At 47.1% G+C, this 14,710-nt stretch overlaps 1 protein-coding gene across 2 annotated transcripts in view; it reads left to right on the top strand.

The window, feature by feature from the left end:
- The first annotated feature begins 1,956 nt into the window (after positions 1–1,956).
- cwc15 (CWC15 spliceosome associated protein) overlaps positions 1,957–14,710 on the top strand; it is a 66,668-nt gene continuing 53,914 nt past the window's right edge. Inside the window, exon 1 of one of the 2 annotated variants that reach the window (XM_078545792.1) lies at positions 1,957–2,099. The gene's annotated coding sequence lies outside the window, so the exon portion shown is untranslated. Of the gene's footprint in view, positions 2,100–5,218; positions 5,367–14,710 lie in introns of those variants that run through there. The other variant, XM_078545791.1, reaches the window with a different exon arrangement.

Raw genomic sequence — 14,710 nt, 5'->3', positions numbered from 1 at the left:
ATCAGCCAGCGTCGATTTGCTATGCTTTGGGTTGCATAGCGCTTGAGTATAACAGCAAAATATGATATCAATGAAGAAATGAACTTTAGTTCGGGGGAAAGAGATAAGGAAAAACTATAAATCCTTTTAATGCTCTAATTGTGAATCACGGAATTGTTACAGCGCAGAAAGAGGCCATTTAGCCCTTTGTGTCTGTACTGCCTCTCTGGATGAGCAATTAACTTAGGGCCATTCTCCCAACTGCTCCCCGTAATTCTGCACATTCTGCCTTTTCAGATGATGGTCTAATTCCCTTTTGAATTCTTCGATTGAACCTGCCTCCACCACACTCTCAGGCAGTGCATTCCAAACCTTAACCACTCGCTGCATGAGAAATATTTTTTTCTCATACCATTTTTGCTTGTTTTGCAAATTAGTTTAAATCTGTGCCCTCTCATTCTTGATCATATCACGTGTGAGAACAGTTTCTCCCTAACTACTCTGTCTAGACCCCTCATGATTTTGAATACCTCTATCAAATCTCCTCTCAGCCTTCTCTTCTCCAAGGAAAATAGTACTAACTTCTCCAATCTATCTATCTGAAGTTCCTCATCCCTGGAACCATTCTTGTGAATCTTTTCTGCACTCTCTCCAATGTCTTCACATCCTTCCTAAAGTGCAGTCAGAACTGGACACAACACTCCAGCTGAGGCTGATCTAGTGTGTTACACAAATTTAACATAACCTCTCTTGTGCCCTAGGATACTGTATGCTTTATTAATTTCTCTCTCAACTGTCCTGCCACCTCCAATGACTTATGCACATATACACTAGGTCCTTCTGCTTCAGCACTCCCTTTAGAGTTGTACTCTTTATCTTATATTGTCTCTCCATGTTCTTACTACCAAAATGAATTGCTTCACATTTCCCTGCATTGAACTTCATCTGTCACCTGACTGCCCATTCCACCAATTTGTCCGTGTCGTTATGAAGTTCTATACAATCCTCTTCATAGTTCACAATGCTACCAAGTTTTGTATCATCCACACATTTTGAAATTCTGCTCTGTACACCAAGTTCTAGGTCATTAATATAGATCAGGAAGAGCAAGTGTTCCAACTCCCTGCAGTTGGATGGATGAGGATGGAGTGAAGTTATCACTTGGTACTGTGTGGAAAAGATATCTCAGTGGCCTACGCAAAGAAGGCAGCTTATTAGTGTGGGACATGTTCAGATCCCATATAACCAATGCGATCAAGGGGCGCCTGTGAAGAAATAGTACCCAAATTGCAATTATACCAGGGTCTAATGCCAAAAGTTCAACCTTTGGATGTGTGCCTCAACAAGCCATTCAAGGATCAAGTTCGTGTTGAATGGAATAGGTGGACGGATTATGGTGTTTGGTCATCATACCGCATAAAATCTTATGTATTCATAAGATGTGTGGCAAAACGGACTTAAAATTGCTTTCTGTGTTGTGAACTGCATTATGACAGACATGGGCGGGGGGTAGTTTTGTGGGGACTAGATTTGGAGGCTGGAATGGTGGAGTAGAGGGGGCCAAGGGCAGGAGCTGGGAGCCAGGCTCAGAGGCCAGAGCAGGATGGGGGAGGGAATGGCGCGGAAGCTGGAGCAGGGTTGGGATGGGGGTGTTGGGCTTGGAGGCTGAAGGGGTATGATGGAGGGATGGGCTCAGAGGCCAGAGGGTTTTGGGGGAGGGGTAGCTTGGGCTCAGAGTCTGGAGTGGGGGTGCCGGGGCCAAGCTCGGAGCAGCCTTGGGTTGGAATCATTTTTCACGGAATACAACTGAGTGAGTCAACTTAAGATTTAAGAAAGTAATCAGGGAACTGTTATATACTGTATTGTCTATATATATCTGTGAAGAGCTAGGAACTAATTGTTATGTGTAAGTGTTCCAGGGGCCACTTTTCATTGCTGCACTAGAGAGTCATGTGATGTGTAAAAGAACCATTTCAAACCGGTCCTTGTTTTGTATAAAGCAGCATGGCAAATATTAAACATAAAGAGCTCTCATCTTTCCAAGCTTAAAGTGTGATTATCACCAACATCTGGAAACCAAAACACAATAAGAACACATAGCATGGTGGCAGTGGATGTCTGTGAGTAAACCTAACACATTTTAGATTAATTTAGTGCTTATTTGGAAAATTATCCCACATTAGTGCCAGAAGAAAATCTGAGTAAATTGTGTGAAAGTGAAAAATGAAATGTCGATTCGCACAGAAATGCACAGCTACAGGCCATAATGAATTGGGAAGCTGATGATGTCGTAGAGGCATTTGCAAAGTTTAAACAAAAGCACAGATTGACATCCAGTTTCCTGAAAGGCACTAGCAATGAAGAGAGGGTCAGCTATATCCTTCTGTGGGTAGGAGATATAGGCTGGAATTTTCCATGCCCGCCAGTGTCGGGTGTGTTCGGTGGCATGAGCGGACAATATAGTACCATCGGTTTCACGACAGCGTGAAACAAGTTTGTGATCGTCTGCTTAACCTGCCGATGGTGGGCCACGTTTCCTGTCATCTGACGTCAAGAACCTCATTGTAATAAATCTGCATATCATTATTAGGCCAGCCCACCGGAATTGTCCTTCCTCCACTGGATCGTCCGCCCACGTTGGCAGGAAAACACGCCGACAGGAAAACACACTGACGTGTTTCACAAATGCACATAAGCAATATGCACCTGGCAAGTTGCACTTTGCTCGGGACCTCAAGGTTTATTTGCCTACCTTGCTTCAGTCAGCACTCTCAGCCATCAGCACCAGGCTTCACAGGCAGCACCATGTCACTTTTAGGGGGGCTCACGGCAGGTCTCTACCTACCAGATCAGCCATATGTGGGTGGCTTTTCAATGGCTGCAGGGCTAGCGCTTGCTTGGCAAAGGGGGAGAAGTGGCATCAGGCAAGGGAAGAAGCTGTAGGACTAGGGTAACCCAGGGTCTGTGTGGGGACACATGTTGATCTGTGCAAGTGGCCTCAAGATGGTGAGTGCTGAGGAGGCAGTCTCCAGAGGAGATGAGGCCAGATGGGCATGTGAGGGTATGTGTGTGAGAATGGGTGGTGATGTCCCTTGAGCTGGCAGTGAGTGAGATGCCAGTGAATGTGTGGTGGGCTTGAGTGTGTGAGTTTAGAGTGATGAGATGGTTGCTATTCCCTGGCTGCACAGATGAGATTTCTGTCTGCATTGGATGGCCAACCTCTTCTGTGCAGCATTGGCACTGGTCACCATTACCACTGCCTTCCAAGCCTGGTTGGTCACACCACTGCCCATCCTGTGGCCAGAGCTGGGGTACAGAATATCCCGACAGGCCTCCACAGCTATCAAAAGGTGTTCCAGTGATGTGCCACTAAACCTGGGGGCTGCAGTCTTTTTTGCCTTTTGTGGACATCTTCCCTGCAGTAGTCGCGGGCTGGAAGCACTGAGATGTGTGCATGCGGCTGGACTTTAAATATGGCGCCTGGAGTGATGAAGCAGTGAGGTGATGGCATGGCGGGTGAATGAGAGCCCACCCACTATCGAAATGGGGTGTTTCCTGGGAATACATAACTAATGTGGTGGGTTTGGGATGATACGGCATGAAAACCTGCCATTGCGGCCAGCAGGTAAAATATTGTTACCTGCCAGCCACTGTACTTAGTGCAAATCTGGGACAGTTCCGCCCATGGGCTTAAAGTTAACAGATGAGAGCTTACAGAAGAGCACAGCAAAAACCCAAACAAAATTTTTTGAAAAATTCAGCACCCATCTCTAGCTAAAATCTAAATATCAGATCTACCAGTATGAATTTCAAGACCCTGGACATAGGTGAGACTATTGACAACTTTGTAAGATTAAAAAATGCAACTGGAAAATGTAAGTTTAACAACCTAGATGAAAGGCTGATAGATCAACTAATTTGGGGTTCTACACACCCGTGTGTAAAGAAAGCACTAATTGGGAAGGACAAGCTCACAATATCACAGGCTGTAGACATTGCCAGACCACATGAAGCCATGAGCAGACAGATGAAGACACTGACTGCGCAAACTGCTAGCCTTCAGTTAAGTCAAGAGAAAGGCAGCAGGATTAATGCAGTGCAGCAGCAACCAGAACAGTACACCAAATAGAGAGAAAGGCACGCAGGAGCTGTGGACAAACACAAGAATTCACAAACAGAAGGAAATTTCCCACATATGGATCAATCTGCAGAGTTTGTGGAATGGCCAATCATTGGGCAAAGGTGTGCAGAACAAAGAGAGGGGTGGTAGATGAAGTACCAGAGCTAGAGCAACGGGGTGAATGGACAGGAAAAGAAATCACAACATCCATACCCTCGAAGATGATGGTGAGTCTGAGAATAGCATAGACATAGGAACCATACAACTGCATGAAATAACTGGATGTAGAACCTCCCAGAGAAAAAAAATTCACATAACCATTCAGATCAGGAAGAGGGTGACAGAAAATCCAAAAACGATAAATCTGAAAGTGAAGATTGATACTGGAATGCAAAGCAACATCATCCAGCTCAGACTATACCAAAAGATCTTTCCTGAAAATTTGGAAAAAGATGGTTATCCAAAAAAAAGGTGTTCTGAAACCGAGCAATGTCATGCTAACAGCATATGGAAGAACTGAGATTCAACAGCAAGGAACAACCTAAATCAGGGAGACAAAGGAAAAGATATTAACTGCATGTTTCACATCACTGAAATAGATAGTCTTGCTATCCTGGGGCTGAACAGTTGTGAAGTGCTGCTGATTATCTCAGTAAACAATGAGGTGAAGGAGGTGACACTGAGGGTTAAAGAAAGTTCACTCCACGGCGTGGAGGAGGATGGGTTAATCGTTGGATCTTCTTGTGGGCCTGCTCATGTGCTAAAACAGCAATTTGAAAGAGGGGAGCATGGGTGGAATGGGGGAGGAGAGGAGCCCTTCAGATCTTTTCCACAGACCTGTCTATGCCCAGGTGGTCCTGGGATGGGAGCATGTGGTGTTTGTTGGTACACACAACAGGGTATAGAGTGTCTTGTGGGCACCAATGACACCTTAATTTACATGGGAAAGTGTCGTTTTGTTTTTATTGGTGCTCAGTTTGCCACCTTTTTTTTAGTTTAATTTGACTATCCTATAATATTCACAGCTGGTGTGGACTAGTATTTCCGAAGCGGACAATCTCCTGCAAGTTCAAATGCCCGTGACAATTAAGGACAAAGACCTCCGTGTCTCTCAAATGGCGCACACTGGCGAATTAAATCGAAAACGCGCTCGCTTCATTTTCCAGTTGGGCCACCATAGTTTGGTGCATTGTGGGATAGTGAAGTGCCGTCGCTCGCGAGCGGTGGCTGGAATCCGGCTTGGAACGCGCGGCGGTTGGGTTCCCAGGTAACGGGCAGGGCGCGAGGCCGCGGGGGGCGAGTGCATCTTCTGCGCTTCCCCCGGCACCTGTTTTGAATCTTATAGTTAACTCCAGGTGTCCACAATAACATCTTCCTCCACCCGGGGTTAGCGGCAAGTCCGATCGGTGTTCATGGTTTAAATTTATTCGGGAATGCCTGTAGGGGCAGCGTTAATAGGACCCGAGGCAGAGCAGGGGGGGTTATAGAACGCGACCAGGGGTCAGGGTTGGTTCATGTGGGGGAGACACAGAAATGGGGAAAAAATACATTTCTCAGGGACTTTCTTGGGATAGAAGTCGGCCTCTGTGAAATCAGAAACGATGTTTGTTAAGGTGAACTGTTGTGATCTGGAAACATTGTCTGAAAGGGATTCAAGAGTAACTTTCAAAAGGGAACTGGATAAATACTTGAAAAGGAAAATAAGTGTTCTGAGGAAAGATCAAGGACGCATTGGATAGATAGCCTTTCAAAGAGCTGGCACAGACATGTTGGACTGAAAGTGTAATATGATTCAGTGAAAGGATAAGCCAGTGACATCCTGGTGTAATAGCATTCTCCCCCTTGAATCAAAAGTTTGGGCTTTGAACTCCCTCTCTAGGACATGAGTGCCTGTTGCATTGTCAGAAGGGCACACCCTCAGGTGAGTAGTTCAACTGATGGGGGAAAAAAATGAATGGCTCCATTCAAAGAGGAGCATTATGTTCTCCTGGTGTCCTTTCCAGCATTCTAGGATAACCAGGGAAAGAGTAGGGCTCATAAGGGACCAAAGTGGCAATCTGTGTGAGGAGCTGGAAGACGTAGGTGAGGTTTTAAATGAGTACTTTGCATTCACTATAGAGGACGAGGGAGGGGGACTGTGATATACTTGAACAAATTAACATTGAGAGGGAGGAGTTATTAGCGGTTTTAGCAGGCTTAAAAGTGGATAAATCCCCAGGCCCAAATAAGATGTATCCCAGGCTGCTGTGGGAGGCAAGGGAGGAGATTGCAGGGGCTCTGACACTAATTTTCAAATCATTTCTGACCACAGGAGAGGTGCCAGAGGACTGGAGGACAGCTAATGTAGTATCATTATTCAGGAAGGGTTGTAGGGATAAACCAGGGAACTATAGGCCAGTGACTCTAGCATCAGTGGTAGGGAAACTTTTGGAAAAGTCCTGAGGGACAGAATTAATCTCCACTTGGAAAATTGAGGATTAACCAAAGATAGTCAGCATAGCTTTGTCAGGGGAGATCATGTCTAACCAATTTGATTGAATTTTTCAAGGAGGCAACTAGGTGTGTAGATGAGGGTAGTGCAGTTGATGTAGTCTACATGGACTTCAGTAAGGTTTTTGGGAGAATGGTCAAGAAGGTAAGAGCCCATGGGATCCAGGGCAGTTTTGTAAATTGGATCCAAAATTGGCTTAGTGGTAGAGGGTGATGGCCAAAGTTTGTTTTTGTGACTGGAAGCCTGTGTCCAGTTGTGTACCGCTGGGTCCCTTGCTGTTTGTAGTGTGCGTTAATGATCTAGACGTGAATGTAGGAGGTATGATCAGTAATTTCGCAGATGACATGAAAATTGGTGGCGTGGTTAATAGTGAAGAGGAAAGCCTTAGACTACAGGACGATATAGACGGTCTGGTCAGACGGGCAGAACAGTGGCAAATGGAATTTAATCCTGAGAAGTGTTGTGAGATGATGCATTTTGGGAGGAATAACACAGCAAGGGGATACGTAATGTATGGTGGGACCCTAAGAAGTACAGAGGATCAGGGTGGCCTTGGTGAACATGTCCATAGATCCTTGAAGGCAGCAGGACAGGGAGATAAGGTGATTAAGAAGGCATATGGGATACTTGCCTTTATTAGTCGAGGCATTGAATACAAGAGCAGGGAGGTTATGATGGAGCTGTATAAAACGCTAGTTAGACTACAACTGGAGTTCTGTGTGCAATTCTGGTCGCCGCACTATAGGAATGATATGATTGCATTGGAGAGGGTGCACAGGAGATTCACCAGGATGTTGCCTGGGATGGAGCGTTTCAGCTATGAAGTGAAGCTAAATAGGCTGGGGTTGTTTTCCTTAGAGCAGAGAAGGCTGAGGGGGGACCTGACTGAGGTGTACAAAATTTTGAGGGGCATAGATAGGGTAGATAGGAAGAAACTTTTCCCCTTAGTGGAGGGGTCAATAACCAGGGGGCATAGATTCAAGGTAAGGGGCAGGAGGTTTAGAAGGGATTTGAGGAAAATCTTTTTCATAGCTGGTGGAGGGTATTTGGAACTCACTGCCTGAAAGGGTGGTAGGGGCAGGAACCCTCACAAGATTCAAGAAGTATTTAGATGAACACTTGAAATGCCATAGCATACAAGGCTACAAGCCAAGTGCTGGAAAATGGGATTAGAGTAGATAAGGGTTTGATGACTGGTGAGGACACGATAGGCTGAAGGGCCTCTTTCCATGCTGTAGAACTCTGATTTCCGCAGCACTACCAGAATAGATTGCCTGGTTCTTTATTTTGTTTGTTATTTATGGGAACTTGCAGTATGCAGATTGTTCGTAGTGTTTTCCTATATTATAAGCAGCTGTACTTCAGAATTGGCTTGGAAGCTGTCTAGGACATCTTGAGGAAATGGGGAAAAAGTTCTTTCCTAATGTGTATGAAACATCTGAGCTACTTTTACATTTGCTGTTCTGTTTTGACAAAGGTTATTTAAAATGATGTGGATTTTCACTTGAACATCTAATGTAATGACTTCAAATAATTGTGTCCATGTTACTTTTTAGAAATCTCTGACTAAGACTAATGATGGTAATTCTAGGGGCGGATCCTTTCTTTTCATTTTATATTTAAGTTTGCTGATCCCTAAGGTGTTGGTATTGTAACAAAATGTGTTCCTGAGTTATTTTACACATTTTTCTATGTACATTTTTCCTATTTCAGTTAAATTCAGCCAAAGTTAGTTTGCACATTTTGCAGTCTTCAGCCATAATAAAAACAAAAAGTGCTAGAAAAACTCAGCAGGTCTGGCAGCATTGGTGGAGAGAGAAACAGAGTTAATGGGTGGAATTTTCCCCTCCAGCCTGTGGTGGGTTTTGTGGTGGGTGAGGCCAGAAAATTTGGAGAGAGGCCAAAAATCAGAAACCTGTTGGCAGGAAAACAGTTTGGAATCTTCCCCTCACTACGTTTATGGCAGGCGGATGGTGGGAACCCAATCTGCATGCATTACCATCTCATGAATGCTCATTAAAAACGCTACTCGCCAGAATCACGTAGCACCTCCCAATCTAGCGCTATGTCAGTGAGAAATTAGACCGGTCTGAAAAACGTTTGGGCAGAAGTGGCGTGCAGCTGACAGCCTGCACTCACCTCGAAGTCAGGAGTGAAGTGAAACACTCGAAGCCTACCTGCAGCATCGCATCTCCGGGTTCTTACCAAAGCCAGTGAGACGCTACCCTGGTGGGAGTGTAGGTTTGTTATCCTCACTGGCTTCCTCTGTTGTCTGGGAGTGTGTTATCTGGGGGCTCAGGCAGGTCAGCAACCCAGTCAGAGACCAACATTGTGTCCGGTTGTTGGTTGGTTGTGGGGGGGGGTGGGGAAGAGAGAGAGGAGAAAAGAGACACGGGACAATGGACAAAGGTGAGTTTGGGGAGGGTGCAATGGCAGGCAGAGGGGAGACTGAGGATTGGGAAGCTGAAGCCCAACATGAAAGACTGGAATGCAGACACAGTAGGGGGTGGAATGAGTATATAACTACAGAAATTGGAGGGAAAGCATGCAGACTTCAGAATACAAGGAGGGGTTGTGTTCATTTGACAAAAGGGGGTAAAGCTTGCGCGAAGACTCTTGGAGGTGGGGGACGGGAAAGGATTGCACATGAGGGATGGATTGCACAGAGACTCGTGGAAGAGTGGGGGTGGGAGGGACACTGGTGTCAGCAATCAAGAAAGAATGAGCAGGCTAAGAGAAAGACAGTCATAATCCCTGGCCTGGGGCCAAGCAGTCAGAGTGCAAGAGTGAAGTCAGTCCTGGGGCTTTGCGGGCCATGCTACAGGGCTATGTACAGCACACGTCATAGTCCTGCTTCAGAGAGGGGCAAGGGCTGTGTGCTCAATTGGGATAAGGCACAGCTTGGCATGCAGGGCATTTTCATGGTCTTAATGTCACTGTCTGTGGTCTTGTCTGTCTTGGTACTGGGCTGCAGATGGAATGGTGAGTGCCAGGGGAGACAACTGCAGCCTGTAAAGGGTGGAAAACAATACAGAGGTGTAGGTATTCAAAACATTCCTGAGGTGGTTGGGTGGGGGGGGGGGGGGGGGGTGGGGGGGGGGCGCGGCATGTCTCCACTGTACATGACCGTGTACACAGCCTTGAGATGGGGAGGGGCGAGGTCCACAGTGGGCATTGGGATATCTACAGTAATGGGTTCAGGTGGCAGATTGGTCAGGAAAGTAAAAGCCCATGGGATTCAGGGTAATGTGGCAAACTGGATAAAAGGTTGGCTTTGTTCCATGGATGCCCTTGCAAATGGAAAGTTGTCTCAAGTGGTGTTCCACAGGGCTCGGTGTTGCGACCCTTGCTGTTTGTGTTATATGTTAACATGGAGGGCACGATTGGGAAATTTACAGATGACACTAAGATTGGCTGAGTAGTGGATAGTGTAGAGGATAGCCATAATCTCCAAAACGATATAGATGGGTTGGTGGAGTGGGCGGTAAAGTGGCAGATGGATTTTAACATAGAGAAGTGTGAGGTCATACATTTAGGGAGGTCAAACAGTTACAAGGATTACAAAATAAATGGAAATATACTAAGACGGGTAGATGAAGTGAGAGATCTTGGTGTACAAGTACACAGGTCCCTGAAGGCAGCAGTTCAAGTAGACAAGGTTGTAAAGAAGGCATATGGAATGCTGTCCTTCGTTGGCAGAGGTATAGAATATAAAAGTAAGGTTATAATGTTGGAATTGTATAAAACACTGGTGAGGCCACAACTGGAGTATTTTGTGCAGTTCTGGCCACCACATTACAGGAAGGATGTAATAGCTCTGGAGAGAGTGCAGAGGAGGTTTACAAGAATGTTGCCAGGGTTAGAAAAGTGTAGCTACGAGGAGAGATTGGATAGGTTGGGGTTATTTTCCTTAGAACAAAGAAGGCTGAGAGGTGACTTGATTGAGATGTACAAAATTATGAAGGGAATAGATAGAGTGGACAGGATAAAATTGTTTCCCTTGATGGAGAATTCTAGAATCAGGGGACATGGATTCAAGATCAGTGGCAGAAGGTGTAGGGGGGACATGAGGAAGAACTTTTTTACGCAGAGGGTAGTGGGTGTCTGGAGTTCGCTGCCCAAGTTGTTGGTAGAGGCAGAAACTTTAAACTCTTTTAAAAAGTACCTGGATCTGCACCTAAAGTGCTGTAAGCTGCAGGGCTATGGGCTGGGTGCAGGAAGGTGGGATTAGAAAGGGCACCTGCGTGTCCTTGGGCTGGCATGGACAAGATGGGCCGAATGGCCTCCTGTGCAGTAACTTTTCTATGGTTCTATGGTTGGAATATTCACCACAATGACTCTGGGATCCAGGATTATTGGGGGAGGCTGGAGAATAACAGGAGGCCATCTCTACCTGTACAGCAGGGGATTCTAGGAAGATTGGAGGGACAGTAACGGTCACAGAGGGAGAGTGGAAGCGGATCTCATAGTAGAATCTGAGCACCACCATCTTAGCAATTGGAAGTTATGGCGCAGTCAGAAATCAAAGCTGGAAAAGACTCTGGACGGGTGGGGTCGGAGTCATTGTGGGAGGAGCCCAGGGCTGCACTTGGCCCCACTTCATGGGGCTGCCCCAACCTGTTTGCACTTAAAACATTGAAATGGAGTCAGAGATGAGAGAAAAATTGAAGGTCTCCTTGAGAAGGCTCCATTGGTGCCATTGCCTTTTTTAGCACTTTAAAGAGAGAGAGCAGGAGTCACTGGCTTCACAATGCAGTCGCTCCATTTGAACTTCAACAGAGAGGTATGTGAGGACCTTAATGAGGGCAAGCGTCTAGGAAGCATAGCTGCTGCATATGTGCCAGATCTTCAATTAAAACCACTAATGTGCTTCATCCAATTGCCATGGATCATAGGCCAAAGGGCATCTAGTAATTGTTGAAGTGCAAGTCAAGGTTGATTAGCATACATGATAATAGATTGCAGGAGTTCCTTTGGTAAGGCCACACATTTCATGATGTCTCCAAAGCGCTCTTAAGATCTGTGGGATTGAGATGTAAAGTGTCAGGGTTGGCATCATGGGCACCTAGATATGTAAGTGTATGCCTCAGCTGCAGGGCAGTATCAGCGAAAAGCGATGAACGCAGATGCAGCTCTGGGGCATGATATTGTCTTTCTGTGTGCAAGTGGGAGGTCCACTGTATCTGCCCTGTGTTCATTAATTTCTTGCATCTATCCTTCTCTTTGGGGAATGAGGATTGAAGTGGAACCAGTGGTCAGTGCTTCCATATTGATGGCTGTAATCTGACTGAGGGGGAGGAGAAGGGCCTGGCGCCGCCTAGCCCAGCTTCGAGAGGAGGCCTGGCCTGAGGTCCATGGTCTAGGGGAGCCTCAGCAACAACCACAGGATGAGGAGGTTAGAGCCATCCCAAGGAGTTGACTCGCACGACCACAGGTCTACAGCAGAAGACTCTCCTATCTGGAGATGAGCGACAGACAATGCTGTGCCCGTCTGCCCTTGTCAAGAGAGCTGGTGGACAATATCTGCCATATTCTGCAGGAGGATCTAACCCCCTGTGGACTGGGAGGACATCCCCTACCAGTGGCCCTGAAGGTCACCACTGCACTCAATTTCTTTTGCATGCAGTTCATACCAGGGATCCATAGGGGACCCATGCGGCATCTCTCAGCCTTCAGCACATAAATGTATCAAGGAGGTCACAGTTCCTCTCTACAGTAAAGCTGATCATTATGTCAACTTCATGCTTGATGAAGCTAGCCAGGCAGCTAGATTTCAGGGTTTGCAGAGATTTCGGGCTTCCCTAGAGTGCAGGGTGCAATCGATTGCATGCATGTGCCATTGAGAGCTCCATGGCAACAGCCCCCAATGTTCGTTAACAGGAAAGGGTTCCACCCCCAAACATTCAACTGGTGTGCGATCATCAAGCACATTATGCACACTTGTGCCAGGTACCCTGGGAGTTGCTATGACTCGTACATCCTCAGTCACTCCTAGGTGCCTCACATATTCAAAGGGCCTCAGCAAATTAAGAGATGGCTGCTTGGGGATAAGGGGTACCTGATCACATGTGTCATCCTCTGAGTCGCTCTGAGGAGAGATACAATGAGGCGCATAGGGCAACATGACCCATCATTGAGCAAACGTTGGCATCCTGAAGATGCACTTCTGAAGCTTGGAGTGCTCTCTAGAGTGGCTGTCCCACATCATTGTGATCTATTGCACCCTTCACAACCTGGCTCTTCAATGGGGCATCCATTGCCAGAGGGAGACATGAAGAAGGCTGAGAGATCCTTGGACAATGACGAGCAGGATGAGCAGGAACCTGAAGAGGGAGGTGAGGGTGCCCTTGAAGAAGCACCATGTGGAAGATGTGCCCGTGACACGCTGATAGCCGTAAGATTCCAGGAGGGGTAAGGTACAGGCAATAGCACACATCCACATTGCTTCCATCCCTTACTGTCATGCCTGTGGACTGGAAGGCCTTCACAGCCAGTGACATCAAGAGCAATTTCAGCATTCGGTCTTGCACCTTCAAACCTCATGATTCACTAGGCCCTGTTCATTGGAAAGGTTAGTAGTGAACCCTTCAGTGGCGCGCTCAGGGAAGTGATTGTTGTCACAACAGTGCAGGCACTGTAAAAAGCCTTGATGCAGTGGTGGCCATCTTTCTGGGAAGGTTTTTGCAGACACTGAGATGCGCACGTGGTTGGACAGAGCATCATGGCTGCAGGTCTTGTGTTTTGGCATTACCAGTGAAGCAGCCTTCTCCATTGGAGAGACAATTACAGCTACCCCTCCCTGCCTAGTGAGGATACCTAACTTCATTCTGTCTTCTGAAGAGTATGGTTGCTAGTGCATTTTGTATGTGCTTCAGTAAAGAGTTTTACACTTCTCCCTGACATGACGCAAGGGTAGAATAAGTATCACGAGTCAGCTGCCTATCAACTGAATGTGAGGCTACAAAGGGAGGCAAACACTGAGTGGCAGCATGGATCACCCTTGCAATAAGAGGGCTTTCAAATGAAGACACCATTCTCACGAGCAGCGAATATATTTACAAAGGTGCATGATATTTACAATGATTGCACACCCATGACCCAGAAGTTAAATCAAAGCTTCTTAATTTTTCTAACCCTACTGCTATGTCTAGGTGCATCCCCACATCCATAGCAGAGGTGGAGGCAGCCTGCTGATTGGTACGCCCTGTTGTCTTTGACTTTGGCGGCAGTCCTCTAGAGGATCGGGGGGTGGAGGGCTCCGGCCTGCTTTGGGTGTCTTGCTGTGGGGCAGGTGCATCCTCCTCAGCCTGTACAGCTGGAGGTGATGAGGTCATAGGTAGAATGGGTTGGGATTGGCTGGATACTGTCGGAGTCACCTGGGTGGATGCCCCTGGGGTATCCATGTACCTGTGGGAGCCCAAAAGCCCCTGCCTGACTCCGAGGAGAAGAGGCACCTGGAGGGAAGCCAAGGTGCCGCTCCACCCCGCACTTGCCTAGCCACTGATGGAACCCACCAGTGTCTATAGTGATGGAGAGCAGGTCTGAGCGTGAATCCGGCAGGATCCGCTGGACCAAGGTCTCCAGGGTGGTCACCACCCTTCCTATGGAGTCCTTGAGGCGCATGCATGTCGGAGTCACATCAGACAGAACAAGGGCAGACCCCTCTATCCTTTGCTCGTCTGCTGATTGCCTCTTGCAACTCTACCTGATTTTTCACTGCCGGGTCATTGCATCTCCAGCGTGTTTGACGTGGTTGCTTCCAGAGGCTCATCATCAAACTTGGACTCAGCGGATGCCTGTTCTCTTGCAGTCCTCTGAGTGCCAGAGACCTGGGCTTACTCTGCCTCCAACTGCTGTGGAAGCATGTCTGTGAGGTGTTCCCCAGATTGTGATCTGAGCCGACTCTGCAACTAGGACTCACCGAGATGTGCCTTTCTGAGCTGGTGGAGGGTGCAGGTGAATGCAGTGGCGGGTCTTCCTTGAATGGATCCTCAGCTTCCTAGCCTGAGATGGGTTGGGGCTTATGTTGACTCTGTTAGTGTGTCTGGACCTGCTGGTGCCTGAAAGAGAAAGCAGATAGATTTAGTTCATGACCAGACTGAATACAATATTGCATGTCA

Source organism: Cetorhinus maximus, chromosome 7, assembly GCF_964194155.1.
Source record: "Cetorhinus maximus chromosome 7, sCetMax3.hap1.1, whole genome shotgun sequence".
NCBI classification, from domain to species: Eukaryota; Metazoa; Chordata; class Chondrichthyes; order Lamniformes; family Cetorhinidae; genus Cetorhinus; species Cetorhinus maximus.
This window is presented reverse-complemented; position numbering and strand designations above follow the sequence as displayed.